Source organism: Mustela nigripes, chromosome 12 (genome assembly GCF_022355385.1).
Source record: "Mustela nigripes isolate SB6536 chromosome 12, MUSNIG.SB6536, whole genome shotgun sequence".
Classification (NCBI taxonomy): domain Eukaryota; kingdom Metazoa; phylum Chordata; class Mammalia; order Carnivora; family Mustelidae; genus Mustela; species Mustela nigripes.
The window spans coordinates 135,870,031-135,884,148 of NC_081568.1; positions in this window are offsets into that span (position 1 = coordinate 135,870,031).

Consider the following 14,118-nt stretch of genomic DNA (forward strand, 5'->3'; position numbering starts at 1 on the left):
GGTTCAAACCATGGAAGAGTTTTCAAGGCAAAAATGTTTTAAACATCCTTAAAATGCTGAGATCAGTTGCTGTACCCTGGCCATCTCATGGACCATCTCTGGTTTGAATTGTGGATACGGTTGCCATGGAGAAAGTCTCCAGATAGAAGTTTGCACCCAGGTGCTCCAGGCCCCCATTGCTGCTGTCTGGTTGGCAGCAACAAGACAGTAGGAATTCAGAACCTAATTTATATGGTTAATATTCCAAGAGCAGCTCCCTTCACAGACCTCTGTGTCTTAGGTCAAGGTCTTAAATTCTGAAGCCTATTGTCTAGGCTACCCTTGTAAGTGGGACCATCGTTCCTGATGTGGTTATTCTTAGTAATGACTGATTTCTCAAGGGTTTCCAGTGACCTCAATACTGCCCTGAATGTTTCTCTTCCCGCTCTTCTGCTGTTCCCTAACTCTCGTAGCTCAGAAGGGGTGTCCTATTGTATTTTTCATTCGCTCTTCAACAATGGCTCTGATTTTGTAGATCCCTTAAAATAATAACAAAAGTGGCTATAGTCACGAAGCATCCCAGATTCTCACAATTGTCAGCTTATACATACAAGGTACTAAATCAACTCATCATGCAGTGTTTGCATATGTCCCTTTCACATTCAAGTTTAAAGACTTTTCTGCCTAACTCCAGATCTCTATTTGCAGCATATTCTATAAAGTCAGGTAGTTAAGAGAAGATCACTTATTTATGACACAAGACCTTTTATGTAAATTATGTGCTCACTCTTCAAACAGTTCAAAAGGAGAACCTAGGGAGTCTTGTTTTCAGCCTGTATGCTTTATGCCTCTCCATTAGCAGATAACAGAGAAAGAACATATTGTGGACGCAAGAAAAAGATTTCTGAACATGGGTGCTTGCTAAAGGTGGTTTGGGATATGGTTTTAGGTATTTCAATTTTACTGGGCTTTGTCAGAAATAAATCACAGTTTTAGTCATGGTCTGTGTCTCTACAATAGTTTTATATATTTAAGTGTGAGTGAATTTGATTTATTTTTCCTGTGTCCACTCAAATTATTCCATCCTATTAGTATTTATGTCAGCTAGGTTGGAGAGTGTTTTATACCTGGGCCCTGCACTCTTTTCAGGCTCCAATTTTATTGTGGGTCTGTTAAAAGGTCACTTTAACCTCTCAGCAAAGTGAAGAGCATAAAGACATACAGCTTTTCTGTCACTTCAATAGGCGTCAGTAAACATTCAGCTGGGCTTACGCTGTTGTAAGTTTGCGAAAGAATAGCTGTCTAGATACAAAGGGCGACATGATGATGAATAATCAAAATAATTCTGAGCTCCAAACCCAAGCCTGTAGGAGGTGTTATGATGGAGAGTCCCCGGCAAAAATCCCATGATCATTTCCATGTAGGAAACAATTGAGCTGGCTTTGCCTCCTTCCCCAGGATACCGTGCTGAGTAATGTCCTCTAGCTTGGGAGGCCCTCGGGTTACAGCCAAACATTGATTATTTGTCAGATAATGCTATCAGACTTACAAAGACATCCACAGTGCTCCTGCAAGGAAATAAATGACTCCACCATCCATTTTGGTGAAAAGGAAGGATGGGAGGAACGGAGGAACGGAGGGAAGAAAGGAAACAGCTACACAGTGAGGCTTGCTGCAGTAAGCACTCCAAGAGTCTACAGTGGTTTGAAAGCAGACTATACTTTGACAAAATCCCAAGTCCATTGCCAATTAATAAAATGCATTTTCTCTGTATAGCAAGACATGGTTTTTACGTCTCCGAGTGGGGATGGTGGGGGCATGAAATTTGGGAAGTGGGGACACCATACCAAGTGCTGTGGTGACATTGGCTCGCCCAGTTTTCTCAGCAACCAATCCAAGCATAGACCTTGTCCCATAATCCCGAGGAAGAAAGTGAGGTCCCGAGAGGTTCAATGAGCTGCTCAGGGTCACCTGTAAATAAGAAGTTTCTTGTCTGCCAAATCTCTGGTTCATTCTTAAAAATTGGGGTTGTATGCCTGTAGAAAATGATTAGTTACACGGGCTTTTTCCCACAATATTTTCTGCCAACTGGAATTGCGACCAAGTGAATCTTTTCTTTGGGAAGATCCGGTGGCACATACGACTTTGAGAACTGAGTTCTCTGCTACCATCAAAAAATTCCTTTTGTCTCAGACATTTGGTCCTTGGTTTCTTGGGGGTATCCACACCCTTGAAGCTTTTTTTTTTTTTTTTTTTGCTTACTCTTGATGGCAAAGTGCTTAGGAGTGGTCTTCTGCCCTTTTGAGCCTCCCCCTTCGTCTTGAGGGATTTAGTGATACATGACAAGTCGAAGCTGTGAGCTTTTTCTCTGTAATGGGTCACAGGTGGAGAAGATCATACTCCACATTTAGATAGGATGAAAGAAATCTTGTAAAAAGTTCCCATGAAAATAAAGAAAGAAACAGGAAGCATGAGTGTCTGTTTATGGGGGAGTCTCTTCTCTCTTTAAAAGGTGGAGAATTTTCGGCAGCAGGAAGGGAGGTAAAGTTCACATTCTGGATCCACTACTGATGCTGATGTAAGAACCGAATAAGGACTCTTACTTCCCTCCGAGCATTAACAGGCCGCCTTTTCGGCTGTGCACTTCATGTTCACTTGCTTTAACAAGATTTACACAGTCCTAACTCACTTATTAAAGGCTTCAGAAAGTGTTTTAAAGCAAAGGTCTTTAAAAGCAAAATGAATGTCTCAGCCCTCAGTCTGAAGGCTACTGCATGGGGCTCACTGATTTCAATATGTGTGTTGGAGTTGAAAGGTGGCTGCAAGGTTTCTCTAATTGTTCGAGTTCTGATTTCTGTTCTATTGATTTCTTTAACTCCTTGTATTGGACACCCCACCCCCACACACACCACACCCCAGGTATTCTATTACAATAATGCTTTGTGAACGTTTTGCAAAAGGGAATTTGAGAATTAATGGATGTTCAAAGTTTCAGTGCCTGGTGTCGGGGGAGAGGAAGAAAGAGAGGGAGATGTGTGTGTAGACATAGAAAAATCTAGAAGCAGATGACTGGAATGTGGTGCAGAGGGTTAAATCTTACTGGCAGCCTTGTGAAATGTGTTTAGAGGTGGCACGAATTAATTCCTGTGATCAGCAATCTGTAAATAAGAAACTCTGAAGTGTAAGGGTAATGAAGCAAGGGAAAAAAAAATTCCTCTAAAGAAAAGCTCTCACTAAGCTAAGCTCATCTGACCACTTCTCTTGCAGTCAGCACTTTAAAAAACCCTACACCAAGCTCTGTTTGTTTTTCCAGCAGTGAAACAGACGAGACAACTTCCATGCACTAAAAGATTTTCAAAATACTGATTTGAAGAAACAGAGGCTAATAAAAAAGAATGAGCTCAAGAAAGGGACATGGTCTTTTTCTGGGCAGCTCACACTTCTGCACTGTGATCTGCATTACTGTTATGAGAAATGTTTTCTAGAGATGACATATTAGGTAGACAATGGAAAGAGAAAGACCTGGGACACGGACAGTTTGCGTACACTTACCCCTATTAATATCATTAAGCAGGACAACCTGTGACACCACAGCTAAAAGCTAGAGATGAACTAACCAGTGCTTTATCTCCCGTTGCCAAGGACTATGTGATGAACTCTGCAGTGACCCAAATTTATTATAGAATAGTGTTCATTGCTGCTGTACTGAGCACTCTGTGGCAATTACAGCACATTACGCAGAGGAACCAATCTCAAGGGGAAATGTCTAGTCTTTTAATCAAGTACTGGAAAAGTCAGGGTGTATAAAAATCACCCTGCGAGATATATATGTGTGTGTGCGTGTGTGTGTGTGTGTGTATCCCATCTGTGCATGGGCATCTGTGTTTGATAATAGTCCTAATTTTGCCCAGAAACTGCTTTTATTATATACAGAAGTCATGAAGGTCCAATGCTCTCATTTCATCTTTGCTCTACATCTTTGCTCTCCAATTTTTTCTTACATTCTCAGATTTCGGGAAACTTAGAAGGTCAGGAAGTTACACAAAATGAAAGGAGCACTTGAAAGAGTATTTAATTTTATATGTTTTGTTCTTTTTATTTTCCTTATTTTCCTAACCCTACCTACCCACCTACCTACCCATCCATCCATCCATCTATACCTCTCTATCTGAATAGTAAGGGCTTTTCTAGTTTTCAGCAATTTGATGAGCTGCACAGAGCCAGTGACATCATTCCAGAGGACATATTTTAGTATTTAGTGGAAACAGGAAAGCTCATGCTACAAGCATGCTAAATCTGATAAGCTATTGATTGGTTGTAATGGATGAGAGGAAAGCTTGTATAAACACAGAGCTAGAAGACACAATTAACATGCTTTATAGGAGAAACAAGCAATTGTTTTACACCGTTCCCTGAAATATCTCCCGAGAAAAGATTAAGAATTAGAAATTTGGGTCACAAATACATCGAGCCAGTGCAGTTAAAGTTTATCAAGAAGGTTGGTGCAAAACTGTGGAAAGGAGAAATAAAAAAAGAGGCAAGAGGGACAGAAGAAAAGCCTGGAAGAAAGGCACAGGGTAGGTCTACGCTCACAAGCCATCATTAGTAGTTCGCTTTTGTTGGCATGGGATAGGTTATAAATAACCTTTAGCTTCCGAAGTCATTGTCCTTGGTGAAACTAGTTTGTAGGGGTTGTCAAAGCCTAAAAAAAAAAAGAACATTTGGCTATTTAAGTTATTTGTGGAGCATAACAAATAGCATGGAGGACATGGGGAGTTAGAGAGGAGAAGGGAGTTGGGGGAAATTGGAAGGGGAGGTGCACCATGAGAGACTATGGACTCTGAAGAACAATCTGAGGGGTTTGAAGGGGGGGGGGGGGGGGAGGTTGGGGAACCAGGTGGTGGGTATTAGAAAGGGCATGGATTGCATGGAGCACTGGGTGTGGTGCAAAAACAATGAATACTATTATGTTAAAAATAAATAAAAAATAAATTTAAAAAGATTATAGCTATAGTAATTATCGTGATCCTAACATTTCAGAGCTCCTCACTGATTCCTTTTTATGGTAAAGGCATTCACTATCTGAAAAAGCTAGGTAAAAGATGTCATATTTGAAAGACCCACATTTGCCTCTTGAGAAGACTATGGCTTCAGTGAGGGGCTTCCAACAAACCCATCTCCTCAGCAACTCCTGGGGAGAACATCTACGTCTTTGTGACACTTTGGGTCAGAAGTCCTGGAGCCTGTGACGTCATGATACTTCCAGTTTATATTGTCCTTGTGAGTGTCTGGATCTCTCCCACACTTGTGTGCTACTCAATAGATGCTCATGAAGACAAGGAGATATGGAGGAGTATTTGAAGGCTTTGTGTCTCTTTCCAGTCACACTGCTGGGTCCTCCGAAGTACACCTGGGGAGCTGGGACCCAACACTTCCGTGCAATGTCAGTTATATGATTTTAAGCCCTTAAGCTAATGCAGCGCCATCAATACTTCTTCACTCCAGCGTATGGATTTCCACTTCTTGGACCTGCAATCAGAGGGAATTTATGTCTCCCACCGTGGTCAATTTTTACTACCAATTGTGCATGTCCGATTTTGTGAGGTACTAAACAATGTATTGACAAATTAAATCAGTAGAACACCATTTTAGTAGTAGAGAGATTGGTTCTTGCTGTAATTTATAAGCTCACTCTTTCCCACTTCACCCTTTCTGGAGTGTTAAATAAAAGCGAAGGACATACATTGCAGAGCAGTGGAAGAAATGAGATGTCAGAGCAGTGGTCGGGGAAGGGTGGAGGAGAGAACCTAAAAAACACAATAGATTCTTCCAAGTAAGATCTATGACGGAAGAAGGGAAGGTCTGTAGAGAGCTTGAAATTAAATAAGATGGACTAGCAGAGATGGAAAAAGCTACAGGAAGGGAACTGCACACCCAGCATGGGGAGACATTTTTCTGACAGCAGTAGAAGTGGGAACTGGAGACAGGCCTATTACAGGAGAAAGGGAGAGACAAATGAAGCCATGGAAAAAGACACATATGCCCAAGTGTCTGTGAATAGCCCCCCAAGAAAAATAGCCAAGTCAGAAAGCACTCACCACTCTATACAAGCTGGAGGGCACTTTGCCATTATGGAGTCTTTACAGAGTCCTTCTTGTTCAGAAAGAGCTTTTTATTCTGTTTTTCTCAAATGTAAACTCCAAGGGGAGCAATCATTATTATTGTCTGGCTAGGTGCCCTGACCTTTTGGGGGTCCCCTGGAACACAACTCCATACCACATTCCTGTGAATGGCTTCTCCCAGAATCAGGCCAAACCTGGAGTCTCACTGGTCTTCCTGATCCTTCCTGATGGTTCTCCTTACTTTTCAGTGTCCATCCAGACCTGTGCTGCGTCAGGCTCTCCATTCAGCCTGCCCTCCGCCCAGTTGGGAAAATGGAATAGAGCCATCAAATAACAAAGTTCAATCATGGCTCCTCTCTGAAATTTTCCCTCATTCTCTTCATGCCCTTTCTTCCAGAAGGGGGTCAATCTTTCTACCTCCATCACTCAGCACAAGATCTAACACAAGATCTGACGGAGGGTCTAGGATTTCTGCAGGAAGAGCCCTAAATTTAGCAATCTGGAAGAGAGGACAAACTATACTTGTGCAGCAGACATGTGACTCTTAACTGATGTCAAAGGTTTTAGGATTAGTGAAGATTGTGTAGAGGGTAAAGGTGCCCCCATTATAACCTTTGGCAGCACCAAGTGTGAACTGTAGGGTTTACAACCTATAAAGCATACATAAAGGGCCTTTCTAGAACTGAAATAAGTTTTATCTTTTTATCCTTTGTAGAATGTAACAGAATGCAATGCTTTTTGCTTAGGGTTGCTGAAAGTAGAAAATAAGTTTTGAGCACATTTTGAAAATATTAACATTCAAAAACATTAATTCTTCATGTAAAGCATTAAGCTCAGTCAAGTTTTTTTTTTTTTTGGGCAAGTGGATTTCAAATCTGTTTCTATTTTTTTCCTATAATTCAACCAAAAATAGCTTTTCTCCCTGTCCCTCTCCCTCATCTCTCACCTCTCTCTCTCTTTCTCTCTCTCTCTCCCTCTCTCTTTCTTTCATTTTAGGACATTGATAAAAACTGACCCTAAAAACAGTTTCTAAGGAAAGATGCCCAAAGTTTTCAGAACCACATTTTGTTACATGGGCAGACAGAGAAACAAAGAGACCATGAAGAAATTTTTTTTTTTTTAAAGGAAACCTTTATAAGTGGAAAATTTATTTATTTATTTTTAAGATTTTATTTATTTTATTTGACAGACAGAGATTACAAGTAGGCAGAGAGGCAAGCAGAGAGAGAGAGAGGAGGAGGCAGGCTCCCTGCTGAACAGAGAGCCTGATGGGGGGCCCGATCCCAGGACCCTGGGATCATGACCTGAGCCAAAGGCAGAGGCTTTAACCCACTGAGCCACCCAGGCGCCCCAGAAAATTTATTTTTGACCTTCCGTTTTTCATAAAAGATGCAAAGTCTAGAGCTTATATGCAAATATTACTAGTGACTGCCAACTTAACCAGATTGAAAGATAAGGGATTTGCATCAAAAGAAAATGCATATCCTGTCAAATATAGGCCCAGACAACTTGTCATATATAGTGTTCTCTGAGGCTGATGTGGGGGATTGCTATTTCCTATACAAGGTGTATTAGGATTCTCCAGGGAAACACAACCCATAGGATATATAAGAATATATATAAAGAGATATACAGTGAAGGAGTGGCTCATATGGGTACATAGGCCAAGAAGTCTCACAATTTGTTGTCAAGCTGCAGGACCAGGAATGGTGGTGTGGTTCTAGTTGAAGCCTGAAGGCCTAAGAGGCAGGGGAGCCAATGGTGTTAAGTCTCAGTCTGAGTCCAGAGGTCTAGGAAGCAGGAGCAACATTGTCTGAGGGTAGGGAAAGATGGTTATCCCAACACAAGCAAACTTACCCTTCTTCCACCTCTTTGTTTTATTTGGGCCTTTAATGGATTGGATGATCCCAGTCTATGCTGCTTTGAGGGCAGATCTTTGTTCGGTCTACAGTTTAAATGTTAATTATCCTCAGAGACACATTCAGAAAAAATGTTTTACCGGCTCTCTGAGTATCCTTTAGCCCCACTGAGTTGACACATCAAAGTGACCATCACACTGGCCCAGAAAATGACTCAAGTGTGTGGAGCCAGGATTGAATTTGCAGTTGGAAAACGCAGCGGAGTTCTGACTGCTATTATATGCAAATGAGATCTGGGTCTTTCACTTGTTTTGATAACTATAAAATGCAAGGTGCTGGCTCCTGCTCTTCATGCATCTCCCCAAGCAGTAGAGAGATTTAAAAAAAAAAAAAAAAAAGTTTTGAAATAGAGAATGAGAGAGAGAGAAAGAGAGAGAATGAGAGGAGAGAGGTCAGAAGGAGAAGCAGACTCCCCACTGAGCAGGGAGCCCGATGCAGGACTCCAGGATCATGACCTGAGCTGAAGGCAGTTGCTTAACCAACTGAGCCACCCAGGCACCCAAGCAGAGAGATTTTTACTCATGGTGTAAGATCTATAGTATTTGGGACAGAAAATCCAACAGTAACCCTTTGGAGCAAGAACACTGGACTCACTCTTTTAACTCTTTATAGAGCATTTGTTGTCCTAGTGTGGACATTTAAATTTTTTACTCACAATGAGAACCATCACATGCTCAGTGGTGATCAGAGTGGTGGCCATGTTGCACCCGTACACACCCCCATTCTGTGAGGTATTCTTCTTGTACCTGACTTCCTGAATCCTTCACCCACTTGTGGTCATATATCTGAGATCCTGCCTGTATGTCTACCTTTGTCCCAATGTCTCAGCTGCCTTCTCGGATCCTGCCTTGCGTCTGTCACTCTACCTCTGGATACCTGGGTCCTCTCTCTGAACAATGTTCCAATAGTCCCATCACTATATATATATTTTAAAGATTTTATTTATTTATTTGACACATACACAGAGAGATCACAAGTAGGCAGGCAGACAGAGAGAGTTGGGGAACAGGCTCCCCGTTGAGCAGAGAGCCCGATGTGGGGCTCGATCCCAGGACCCTGAGATCATGACCTGAGCTGAAGGTGGAGGCTTAACCCACTGAGCCACCCAGGCGCCCTGAGTCCCATCACTATATTTTATGTCACTTAGTTATATTTTCTTTGTTGTACTTAAACATTGCTTCTTATTTCCTTATTTGTTTGTTTCTTGTCTCTCTTCCCCAGCCAACCCCCCAACTAAAATGCAAGGGCCATGATTCTGGGGCCTTATTATTCTTGTTCTTTATTCTATCCAATACATAGAAGAACATTGCTCGGTAACAGTTTAGTGAAAGAAGCAGCCCCGTACTGGGAAATGAGTCAAGATACTCACAGCCTTTCTGCCTGAAGTTTTGATTATTGACTTTCTGGGCACCTTGAGGAACTGTTACTTCATGGAGTTGGGGTGCTAACAGCTTGTGTGAACACTGCGTGGAGAGTGGACTACACTTGGATGCCAAGACAAACCTCAGGTCATCCACCATCGGTTAAGCCTTAGCCAGATTAAGTGGGCCAGCTTCCTTTCTAGTAGAAACATCTAGTCCAGGGCCAGCAATTCAGTGTCATTGAAGCCATCACATCCTGGTGACTCTGTTATCAAGTGACTTGTGGAATGAATTGCTCAGATACAGATACTTGAGAAACAAGTGCTTGGGATTTCCAAGCTTTTGGTAGATTGGGCTGTGTTACTGTCAGATATGACTGTCTGTGGCATATGGTCTTGAGATGCCTATAAGTACCTTCATTTGTTTTTTCGTTTTGTTTTGTTTTTTAAATTTTATTTTTTTCCCTAGTGTTCCAAAATTCATTGTTTATGCACCACACCCAGTGCTCATGCAATATGTGCCCTTCTTAATACCTACCACCAGGCTCACCCAACCCCCCACTCTCCTCCCCTCAGAAGACATGAACAGACACTTCTCTAAAGAAGACATACAAAGGGCTAATAGACACATGAAAAAATGTTCATCATCATTAGCCATCAGGGAGATTCAGATCAAAACCACATTGAGATACCACCTTACACCAGTTAGAATGGCCAAAATTGACAAGACAGCAAACAACAAGTGTTGGAGAGGATGTGGAGAAAGGGAACCCTCTTCCACTGTTGGTGGGAATACAAGTTGGTGCAGCCACTCTGGAAAACAGTATGGAGATGCTTTAAATACCTTCATTTGTTTTCCAAGCATTGCTTTTACTCACTTGCCTAAAATATCTGAATAAGTAAGTTTCCTTTCTTCTTCTTCTTTTTTTTTTTTTTTAAGATTTTATTTATTTATTTGACAGACAGAGATCACAAGTAGGCAGAGAGGCAGAGGTTCCCTGCTGAGCAGGGAGCCTGATGAAGGACTCCATCGCAGGACCCCAAGATCACGACCTGAGCTAAAGGCAGATGCATAAACCACTGAGCCACCCAGGTGCCCCAAAGTTTCCATTATTTTGCATGCAAATGTATTTGTAAGAGAAAATAAGCAGGCTCTGATCAATCATTTTTACCTTCCTTTAAGAAGAGTCAGATCACCATTTGATAGAGAAGAAGATTAAATTCTTATGTGGGAAGACAGGCCCCCTGTTATGGAAAAAAAAAAAAAAATAGGGCTGGGTGGGACTTAGAGTCAGAATGAACCAACCACCCAGCTATCTTCACCTTTGGACCTAGAACCATGTACAGAATTATATATTAGTTACCTTAGATTTGGGTTCCCCAAACTGTTTTCCAGAAGAACACTCTTCCTGCAAGATTTGTCTCAGAAAAAGGAACTCTGAAGTCCCATAAGTTTGAGAAACCTGGATTCTAGGAAAACAGACAATTTGGTAAACCAGATTTAAATCTATGTTTCCTAGATGACTCACCTTGGTAGCACAGGAGAAGGGTTAGGTAATCCTTATTAACATTCCATGAATTCTGTGTTCCCTGGAATACACTGGGGGGAACACTGCTGACTCAACTTCATAGAAATATAAATCAGCTGGAAAGCTCTAGCTAACATTTACTACATTTCATCCATAAAGAACTCAAGAATAAATTGAATTTCTATGGAAGGCCCTTGTTTGTGGGACTTTTTGTTTGTTTTTTGTTTTTGTTCACCATAGTTTGGTCCAATCCTTTTCTAGGGACTTCTTCTAGAAGCAGAACTATAAAGAAATGAAAGACACATCTCCTTACGTTGACATCTTATTTATTTTAATATATGCCAGTTGTTGCTCTAGTTTTTATGCTTTCTGATTGTTATCCCCTTGAACTTTTGCCCCGAGGCAGTTTAATCATGACTGGTTCAATTGTGTAAATCCAATAAACAAATCTTGGCCAAGGTCCCTTGGAGGTATTATCTTGACATTTCTCTGAGTGTATTTATAAAGCTCTTTTTCCCAGTCGTAGAGCCATAGTTTTGCCATGTGTTCTTGAATTCAAAGAAACCCACTACTTTACAGAAAAAAACATCTTAGATCACTTAAAGGCTCTTCATTCCTAAAAAGAACACATTTTTGATTGATCTTAAGTCTCTAATTTCCTTCGTATTTTTACCTTAAGAACACGCTTGGCAAAGGCATAGCCACAAGGAGTCAATTGCTACAACCACACTTCATTTCTTATGTCTCTTTTTCCTAAGGATAATTTCCATGTCTTTGACAATGTCTAAGTGTAGCCTAGATCAGAAGGGTATTTTCTACTGCCTTTAAATAGTTACTCTTATTTAAATGTAAATATGTTCTTTTTCCTTTGGGTTGACACTACCTCTGACCAGATGATAAATATTGCTCAAAATTGCTCTTCTGCAATAAATAAGCAAACAGGATGACAGTGGGGTTCTTACTTATCACCCCAGGGTAATACACAAGCATAATTGGAAAGCTGCCTTGAAGACGTGCTTCTCTCCCAATCTTTCCTTATAATTATAAATATAGGTGGGACGTTTTATATTATTAATTAAGAAACTTGAGAAAATTATCATTTTAATAACTCTTGTCTTCCTTTAGAAAGCGAGGAAGATGGGCCACTTATGTGAACATAATCTCATTTCTCCAATCTGTTTAAGATAGTCATTTTCCTGAGGAATATTCATATCAGCTTGTAAACTGATATATAAGAACTTAAGTTAAAATGTTTCCACTCCATATACTAATATGTAGCTCTGGTATTCATCCAAGAATTGGGCCCCTCACAATTATAGCATCTGTTTTTGTTTGGTTAATTTTATAATCTCAGATGTTTCCATAAATCCTGAATTAAAGAGAAAACTGCTGGGACCAATTTGTGTGGGTAGGCTACATGTAATAGTATACCATCACTGTGTAAGGGTGTCTTGCTTTTTTTTTTTTTTTTTCCTTGTGGCTTGTTATTACAGACATCACATTTCAGCAAATGCTTCCATGCTTTAGAAAAAGAAAAGAAACAGTGGTACTGCACAGAAAAATAGTCCATTTCATCTTGTTTCAGTTAGATTATGATATTTGGAATTTAGGCCATTTGTGCTGTTGGGAAGATGATAAAAATTGGGTTGGTCTCTTTTAGCTCTATCCTGAAATTTCTACACAGTTCATAGATATTTCTGGTTCCTTAAATTAGTTCAGTATACCCTGAAGACAAATGCCTTCTTAGTGTTGAAAAAAAAAAAAAAACAGGGTCAATAAACAGGATGGTCAGGGACACAGAAATACCTTGTTTTCTTCCTCTTATGTGCTTCATTCATTCATCCACTCATTCAGAGACAGAGCGAGCACAAGGGAGCACAGGAGCAAGAAAGGGGAGAGGCAGAGGAAGAGGGAGAGAGAATCTCAAGCAGACCTCCCTGCTGAGTACACGACCTCACACAACCTTGAGATCATGACCTGAGCTGAAATCAAGAGTCAGACACTTAACCAACTGAGCCACCAAGACGCCCCTTCCTTAAATGTACTTCAGAGAAAAATGGAGACAATGAAAATGTGGAACGCTGTCTAAAGGCCGAAAATTTGTGTTTCTATGCGTCGCTAGTCAGATATGTCCATTGTGTTAAGGTCCCTTCCAGATATAGGATACAACTTAGAAGACAGTACCTGGAGCTTTTAACAAGTTAAATATTTATTCCACCATTAGAAGGGTATTTAAAAGAAATCTCATTATCACTGATGAAAATGGAATCACAAATAAAAAGAAGCATCTCCGTTGGCTTCTGCTCCTTTGCTCTCTAGGTGAAACCCTCCTTTGAGTTGTACTCATTTGTGGATGAATAATTTGGGGGACTCCACTGGAGGATTGATATTTTTAATTGAAGGCAAAAACCCTGCTAGTTCTCTCTTTCAGATCATAATAATTTTTCTCAATAAAATGAAGTTATTTATCTAATTTTCATTTAGAAGACAATTGAACTTTTTAAAAATGGCTCCAGTTCTTTTATAAAAATTAATTGATGGCATTCATTTAAGTCTAACTTCTGAATTTTTAATTTTGGAACTAATTTTATGTGCTTTGGAGAACATAGTTTCCTCTTTACTGAGAGATGTAATATAATTTCATTTATCATTATAACTCTGAGGGATGCCCTTAAAATAATACATTATCCTTCAGTAAGCTTTCCCCTACAAGTTACTTGAATTTTGGTTATTTCAGATAAGAACTTGCCATTTTATTCAGGAAAAACTTTGTAGTCATCGGTTTTAGTTATTAGACATTGGGAAAGTTCTACGAGATTCTGTAGGAGGGAGTAGCAGATCTGTAAGGTAAGGAAGAGGTAGGACAGGGTTATGGCTTTGGAGTGTGGCAGATAGGGAACATTCAGGCATAAGATCTTCTGTGATATATCTAACATCCCTGAGCTTAATTATGAATGATAAAAATGTTGAAGGCATGCTAAAAGGATGAAGGGGAATACTAGTGCAACATGCCTAGCATAGTGTCTAGGAGAAATACAGTATATATAAAACTGAAGAAAAAAAATGTAATATTAAAAACTAATGATTTTCCAGGATGACAGACAGTACCAAAAACTCCCACAGATTTTTAAGCCTTTCTTTGCCAAGACTTGTGTGATTTAGATAGGACTAAAAATGCCAAGAAAAATGAAATCCTTCTACCTTTATAT